Source organism: Caloenas nicobarica, chromosome 4 (assembly GCF_036013445.1).
Source record: "Caloenas nicobarica isolate bCalNic1 chromosome 4, bCalNic1.hap1, whole genome shotgun sequence".
Taxonomy (NCBI): domain Eukaryota; kingdom Metazoa; phylum Chordata; class Aves; order Columbiformes; family Columbidae; genus Caloenas; species Caloenas nicobarica.
In genome coordinates this window covers 76,515,451-76,524,340 of record NC_088248.1, presented here as the reverse complement: position 1 = coordinate 76,524,340, position 8,890 = coordinate 76,515,451, and positions in this window count along the sequence as shown.

Below are 8,890 nucleotides of genomic sequence, written 5' to 3'. Positions count from 1 at the left end.
TCAAAAGCAAATATGCAAACCCAGGGAGAAAAGGCACATGGAAGACACTAAAGCAAAGGGAACCTCAGTCAGGAGAGTCCTAAGCTGCTGATTCCTAAATGCAGAGGAAAAATCTGCTGGTTTTTTTTCTCAAGGAAACTGGTTTTGGCCACCATTAGAGCGTGGAGCTGTTAGCAAGGGAGACAACAAAGGCCAAATGTCATAGAATTACAGAATAGTTTGGGTTGGAAGGGACCTCCAAAGCTCCCCCAGTGCCCCCCCTGCCATGAGCAGGGACATCTGCACCAGCTCAGGTTGCTCAGAGCCCCATCCAGCCTGGCCTGGGATGTCTCCAGGGATGGTTCAGCCACCACCTCTCTGGCCAACCTGGGCCAGGCTCTCACCACCCTCAATGTAGAAAATTTCTTCCTCATGTCCAGCCTGAATCTCCCCTCCTTTAGTTTAAAACCATCACCCATTGTCCTATCGCAACACACACTGCTAAAATGTCTCTAAAAAGTCTAAAAAGATATGAGTTTTTGCATGGGTCTGACCTCAAGAGGAGTTGCAATAGGAGCCCTTGTTTGAGCAGCCGGGTTCTTTGTCTGTCCCCATGCTGATATCTGCATGGTCAAAAGCTGCCCACGCTCAGCCAAAGCAGCTGGCCCCAGTGGGGTCCACAACTGAGTCTCAAAAACACGATATGGTGCTGATCCCCATTGCGGGGGCCTCCCTCTCTCCCTGTCTGATCCAACCACCATGAGCTGACCTCATTTGGGAACAATGTGATTTTTCTCATGCTTCCACTACAATGTGGTTCTACTTCCAATCAGTAAAATAAATGGTTGCTTGATTTTGAAAAGTCTGTAAAATGGAAACAAATTCCCAGGACTAATATTCTTCTTCGAAAAAAGAAATACTGCCTCTGAAGTATTGCCTTACAATGAATGAGTAGTACAGGAGTATGAAAGCAAAATGAGCCCTGAATTCTGTTCCTTCTTCTCAGAGAGTTTATTTTAACCATCACCACCATGTCCATGCTTTGTGGGTTCTCCAGCTTTCCAGACAGAAAAGCATGTCTGCTATGAGGGACTCTTCAGGTCTTTAAAATAAATCCCTGCCGTGTTTCTGGAAACATCTCTCAGATCATGCTTAAAATTCAGGAGGTTCCCATCCATCTTCTTCTTGCACCTTGAGACAACATTGTGGGGCATCATCAACCAGATGAGTGAACTGATCCAGTAGACATCAAATTATAGATTCACCCTGGAGATGTGTCACAGAAAACATCCCAGAGAAAGATTATTTCAAAAGGTGCAGCAGCAGGTAAAAATTTACCTTCAGCCAGATGAAAGCAAATGGGAATACTCTCATCATCGCCAGTCAGCGGCAGCCCATAATAAACAAGATATGAAGTATATATAGTCCCTAAGGACTTGTTACTTTTGAAAACTACAAGAGGGAAAGCAAGCATTCTTCAGTATTGTCACAGGCAGGCGTTTCCATTTCCACAATAGCTCATTGAGAGAGAAAGCAGGTAACAAAAAGCCCTCTGAAAACCCATTGCACGAATGCAGGCAGCCAGCAGAACTGTTAGATTCTAGGAAAAAATACTGCAAGATTATGTTTTCAGAATTCAGAATTTTATGAAGACGAAAATATGACCAGGCAAATGGTGCTGTGCTTTAGAAGTTTATGGCTTCCAGCACCAAATTTTATTTTTCAACAAAACCAAAATAATGAAGTCAGAATGTCAGGGTACGTCAGATCATTCTGTATATAATACAGCTGAGGCAATAAAGGAAAAATGTAACTCCAAACCCTTATGTACCTTTCCATCCTAGCCCTGAGAGCAGAGCTCTGGGAATAAAAGAAGGAGAACTTCCTGTGTGCCATTCCATCCCTTAAAATATCCGTTTCCATTATTATTTTCATTCGTCTGATGGGGTTGTGCATAATTAAATGTTAGCTGACACATCCCTTCCTTTCTATTGCTGCCTAAAAACCTCCTTTTAGTTTTGTGCTCCCCCTCTGAGACGACAAAACCTGCAACACAGCCACGGGAGCTTTGGGGGTCTCTTCTTGTCCACACAAGCCTGCCAAATATTTGTATATAGGCATCACTTGTGATTTTGGGGTATGTACCTCTGTGGTCACAACCTGCCTGCAATCCAGGGAGTACGTTACATGCCTGGGGCACATGAACAGATGCTCGACAAGGGCTGGGTTATGCTGAAATCTAGCCCAGGAGCTACCTGGCCTTGTACACCACTTTTTCCCTTACAATTTGGTTGCAACCGGCAGGTGAAACCCAGTGAATCTCTCTGTGGGGTTACTGGGTTTGCATCTCTCTCAGGGTGATCCAGTTCAGCTTCTTTTCCATTAGAAAAAGATGAGAGCAAAGATCATTTCTGTGCACCTTGGCCTCTGTTGCAGATAAATCCCTGCAGAAAGAGATCCTTGCAAAAGTACCTTTTTGATGGCTTTTGAGGTACAAATGTTGCCTCAGTTTCCCTGTCCTTTGTTTTTTTTTACAGGCTCCAAGCTTTCATGATTCAACACACACCACAGATGTAAAATACACAGAGGCAGCAAAAGACTCCTGGTAGCCCCTGGCAAAGGCCGTGTATCAGTCCTGACCCCTTCCCACCTACCAAAGGGATGCAAGTTGCCTTCTCCTGGCCACCACTGCAGCCCAGGGTGCCATGTCAACCCCAACCACTCGCACCTACTACGCCCCAATCAGGGGTCCGTACCGGGACCAGTACTGCTTAATATCTTCATCAATGACATGGACAGTGGGATTGAGTGCACCCTCAGCCAGTTTGCGGATGACACCAAGCTGAGAGGTGCAGGTGACACACCTGAGGGATGGGATCCATCCAGAGGGACCTGGACAAGCTCAAGAAGTGGGTCCATATGAACCTCATGAGGTTCAACAAGGCCAAGTGCAAGGTCCTGCACCTGGGTCAGGACAACACAGGTATCAACACAGGCTGGGGATGGAGGGATGGAGAGCAGCCCCCAGGAGAAGGACTTGGGGGTGCTGGGGGGTGAAAGATGGGACATGAGCCACAATGTGCACTTGCAGCCCAGAAGCCAAATCGTACCTTGGGCTGCATCCCCAGCAGCGTGGGCAGCAGGTGCAGGGAGGGGATTCTGCCCCTCTGCTCCGCTCTGGTGAGACCCCCCTGCAGCGCTGGGCCAGCGCTGGGTCCTCAGCACAGGACACACATGGAGCTGCTGGAGAGGGGCCAGAGGAGCCCCAGCAATGATGCGAGGCTGGAACAGCTCTGCTGGGAGGACAGGCTGAGAGAGTTGGGGGGTTCAGCTGGAGAAGAGAAGCTCTGGGGAGACCTTAGTGCGGCCTTTCTGGACTTAAAAGGGGCTGATAAGAAAGATGGGGCCAGACTTTTCAGCAGGGCCTGTTGTGATAGGACAAGGGGTGATGGTTTTAAACTCAAGGAGGGAGATTCAGGCTGGACATGAGGAAGGAATTGTTGGCCCTGAGGGTGGTGAGAGCCTGGCCCAGGTTGGCCAGAGAGGTGGTGGCTGAACCATCCCTGGAGACATCCCAGGCCAGGCTGGACGGGGCTCTGAGCAACCTGAGCTGGTGCAGATGTCCCTGCTCATGGCAGGGGGGGCACTGGGGGAGATCTGGAGGTCCCTTCCAACCCAAACTATTCTGTGATTCTACAGCACCACCAGTGACTCACAGCCTTCTAGAGACTCTCAGAAACCTTTCTGATTTTTGAAAGTTCACCCCACAAGGAAAGCAGACAGGTCAATATTTTGGGGAAAGAATTGATTCTTCCTCTTGAGCTTTCTGCACGGCTTTTAAAACAACCCCTGGAAACCTGCTATGCTGGCCCTGGAAGAAAGCAAGGTACTAGATTACATGTGCCTTGAGTCTAACCCAGCCTGACAATCCTCACAATCCTGTGTTCCGCCATTTATGCACAGATGAGGTACAACAGAGACAACAGTTCTGTTCCTTTTCCCACACTGCCCAATTCACACTAGCTGTGAGCACCACTTGTTGGAGAGAGAAGGCAATTCAGTTGAGACACGTAGCACAGGTGATAAATGCAGTACCAGCGAGGATTGGTAACTCCTCATCCTCTAGACCCCTACCCAGTGCTTTGATTTTAAGGATTTTTTAAAATTTATTTTTAAATAGATACTCTGCCTTCTCCTGCTCTCCCCCAACATCCTCCAGCAAAGTGATTTGTTCAGATTAGCTCCAGGGAGATGAAAGTAGCCTTGCTGCTTTCAGAGTTATCTGTGAACTCCATGCAGTTCGAGAAGAAAAGCAAATACTCCACGTTGCTGGTGCAGCGTGCTGAGCTCTTGGCCAGCCGTCAGCAAGGAGCTGCTGGAATGGAGGAGTGTTATTTCAAAGCCTGATAAGGAGACGGCGCATGCTGAATTCAAACCAGGCTCTTCTTGAGAGTACATGCAATTCCTTCTGGTTTATTCCATGGTCATTTGCAGAATTACATACAAATTTCAGCTGGAAGGTACTTTGTCCAGCTTAGTGTTGAATATCTCCAAGGAAGGTGATGCCCCCACCTCTCTGGGCTTGTGCTCCAGCATTTCACCATCCACACAGTGAAAACATTTCTCCTTATATCTCATTGGAATTTCTCTTGCTACAGCTTATGCCTGTTGCCTTCTATCCTTTCATCGCACACCTCTGTGAGGAGTCAGGCTCTCTCTTCTCTATATTCTTAATTACGTAGCTGAAAAGAGCAATTATATCTCACCCAGCCTTCCCTCTCCAGGCTACACCAAGCCAGCTCCGTCAGCCTCAACTCTTATGTGCTCCAGACTCCTGACCATGTTCACTGGGACATTTATATGGTACTACAGGCAGGGCAAGACCTCATCTGGCCAAGCCGCTCATATTCAAGACAGGACAGACAGACACATGAAGAAGTGAGAAGTCTGGCATCTCAAGGGCGGGGAGCAAGCAGAGATTAACTCAGGCAGATAAACAGTCCGTTCTCTGGTTACACCAGTATTTTCTAATGCTGTTGTTCCGCAGACATGTCTTTTGGTGATATAAGGGTTGTCAGAAGCCAGGGTCGGTTCCCTGGCCCATTCCACCACATGCTCACGAGCACGGAAGGAAGGCACAGACAGAGGGATGCTGAGAACGGCAGGAAGAAGCCTTCAGAGGAAGAGAGCATCAGACACAGCATCGGGGAGAACCACTATTTAGAGCCATAGAATGTCCTGAGCTGGAAGGGCCCACAAGGATCATGGAGTCCAACTCCTGTCCCTGCACAGGACAACCCCACAGGTCACACCATGTGTCTGAGGACGTTGTCCAGTCTCTTCTTGAACACTGTCAGGCTTGGGGCCGTGACACCTTCCTGGGGAGCCTGTTCCAGTGTCCAGCACCCTCCGGGTGAAGAACCTTTTCCTCATGTCCAACCTAAACCTCCCCTGGCACATCTTCCTGCCATTCCCTTGAGTTCTGCGGTTGGTCACCAACCAAAATTTAGCCTTGAGCCAAGACAAAGCAAAAATGCTTTCTTCTGTGTTGCATGCAGGAAAATAAACGCAGGCTATGACTCGACCGAGATGTTCAAGGGTAAGCAACATTCCCGTTAAGTGGAGTTTGCCATCCAGCTAAGAGCACTTAAGTAACTTGGCTGGAAACATGGATTTCTGCAGCTAAAGCCTGACCTCAAGCAGCAATCATGTTACATTTGCAATCCCCACCAGTCCCTGGGGACAACCCAAGAGACATATTGCTGGGTTACAGCACTGCGTCTATTTTCTCTAGCTGCCTATGTACAGCAAAGAAGTTGCATCTTAACATCTCTGGTTTTCTTTTCCCTTCACACTGGTGGATCTGTGGACAGAGTTCTTCATTAATTTGTGCTGGAGAACCTTATCATCGGGTCTTGGTCACTGCTTGCGTGTTGTCAGCCGAGTCATGGACTCTGCAGGACATTTATTTCAAATGGAGATGCTGCCCCGAGAACAAGATAGCCTTTTTAATTAAATGGGTTTTAATGGAAACAAGAGAAGAGACAGGTGAAATTAAACAGGAGCTGCTGTGACAGAGTTCTTAACTAATGACTTTTAAATTGGTTACAATTTACATTTTGAAAAGATACATGAAGCTCATTAAGGCTTGAGACAAATAACAAGGCAGAGCAGGGAGAGAGCTCTGCAGTCGGAGCAGCACTGTATGAAAAAGATAACCAGAACGATAGCAACTACTGACCATTAACAACATTTATGTAATTTATGCCCTCCCCAGGACTGACTTTGTGCAGAAGGCAAATATTTTTATCTCTGGTTTTCAGCTATGAAATGCCAGGCACAGAAAAGTAACTTGTCCGGTGCTGGGACTAAGCTCAGATGAGCTATGTGGAATTAGTTAAGGATGATTTCCAGCAGAAAAAGCAGGTCTAGAAGAACAGGTCATTTCTGGGAACATGTCCATTCCCAAGAAATGTTGGGTAAGAGCCATTTGGTATAATTTATAGCCAAAAAAAAAAAAAAAAGAAGATAACAATATAGATGAGCTATTGGAAAGACATCCCTACACACGGATGCAGTCACAGTCACACGGTCCTGGTCAGGGCATTATCCAGGGACAGTCCCTGCTTGAAATCGGGGACATCCAAATCCAGACACCCTGCATGGCTTCTCTGTTCACCGAAGAGCCTTTGAAAGGTTTTGGTTCAGTGCACACCAGGAAATTTTTGAGCATCACTTCTCACTCACGCTGCTCTTGCAGCTTAAACCCCTGTCCCGTCGCTGGGCTCCACCGCTCAGGGCTGAGTCATTCCAAAAATGTAAATCCCCACCTCTGCGGCCATGCAAGAGGCAAATATCTGAATTTCAGTCTTAGAGATTTCATTTCACCACTATTTTTTTCTATAATCCCCCATTAGCACAGCAGTCTCCATCTCCAAATATTTTTGAAGACCTGCTTGGTGAAATCCTCAGATTTCTTTTAGATTTCTATTTTTAGTGGCAATATTTGTTTCAAATCTTCCTCCAGCTTTTTAGGTGAAAGAGGATTTTATCTGATCACCAAGCCTCACTCCCTGTATCACCTGCCCCAGGAGAAGCTGGGGCTGAACGAGACCAGAAATGAGCTGCCACAGAACACAACAGAATGGGACAAACTTCAAAATGGGTTCAAATCTTCAAATCTAGAGAACCTTCTGGTGTGTCCTGGGCTCTAAAGGAGGAAGATAATTGGTGAGAACCAAGGGATGACTGAGCTGCAGAGAGAAGAGGAAAATAAGGGTGAGAAAACCATGGAATCCCACCTAGCAGGGTCTTTCTCATATAACCTCAAACAAAGCTCTGTCAGTGTTCTCACAGCTTAAATAAAGCAGGACCATAAAGCTTTGCTCAGATTCATAGAATCATAAAATCATATAATAGTTTGGGTTGGAAGGGACCTCCAAAGCTCATCTAGTCCAAGCCCCGCCATGAGCAGGGACATTCAGCAGCAACCTGGGAGCACCCAGGAGACAGAAATCCAGGGCTGCAGTTCTGCTCTGCACACAGAGTCCTGACAAATTGACTCCTTTGCTCAAAAATTTCAGCAGCTCTGGACCAAAAAACCCACGTGAGCAGAACCTAATTTACCTCTGCTTTGTTTTCAGTTTGTTTTCATACACGTCTTAATTTTGCAGTTTTGTTTTCAAGAACTAAGACTCTGTTTTGATCGGCTTCATTTGAATTTCTCTGTTTAAGGTGAATTTAAAGGTCATCGTCTCAAGCAACAATAAGCCACGTTATTTTTCTTAAAATGAGCAAACCAAGTAGAGCAGTGAGAACAAAGCATCAGGGTGAGACCATGACCGGTCTCACAAGCTTCTTTAGAGGATTTGGGGAGGTGCTGAGCTACCACAATGCACCCAAGTCCTGGGTATAGTTTGCCCCGCATTTCAGTTTATTGCCTTGCAAATAAAATAAATATACATAACATATAAAAATATAATAATATATAAATATATTAATTCTGGCACACTGATTCAGACACCTTCGAGTCAGATCCTGTAATTCACCAAGCGCTTCCTGGAAGGTGCTGAAGACCTTTTGTACCCACTGGCACAAACGAGTGGATCCAGAAACGTTTCCGTTCATTAACACATTTATAAACGAGAATTTGGAAGAATCCCAGCGGTCCATACCCAAGTGGGAGGGAGCAGACAGGCAGTGCTTGCATTATTCCTCCCTGTAAATATATTCTATTGCACAAAGGTTACATCCACACCATAAATTCAGGCACACCCAATAATCATCCAAGTGAGAGAATCGTTAAGAAAGTTCCCCAGGATAAATTTAAGTGCTGATTTGCATTTTCCTAGATAATTCCCAGGCGCGGTTGGATGCACAGAACAGTCCAGGAACAACTCCCACTTTGCATCCAACCACCTTCTTCTGGAAGGTGAGACAGTTTACGAGCGCGGAAGAGGGAAATTTGTGCCAATTGGCCACAGGTCCCAGGATACATTTAGTTCCTGGACGCACTTAAGTTTATTAGCAGAGACGAAGCTGAATTTGCCTCTACTTAGAGTCTCGTTACCGGACATCAATCCATGATGCCACCATCGCTTACCGAATGCAAAACTCTGAGATGGCACTGCCAGCTGGATTAATTCTCGTTGTTGTTATAAAGAAGTGACGATCACTCACGCAAACGTATATAATTCCTGCAGACAACGAGGCATTCGAGGGGAGAATGTGCTATTATTTGACCTTTTGTCACAATAAAGAATCATTTGAAAAGCCACATATTTTCTCCCCAAACCGCCTGTGTCAGGATCAGGCGCTGCCCTCAGGCTTGCTGAGAAAAAATGCATACATTTGCAAATTCTGGATTACTATAATCCCACCATAGTGCAATATTTGCAAGACTGAGCGGGAT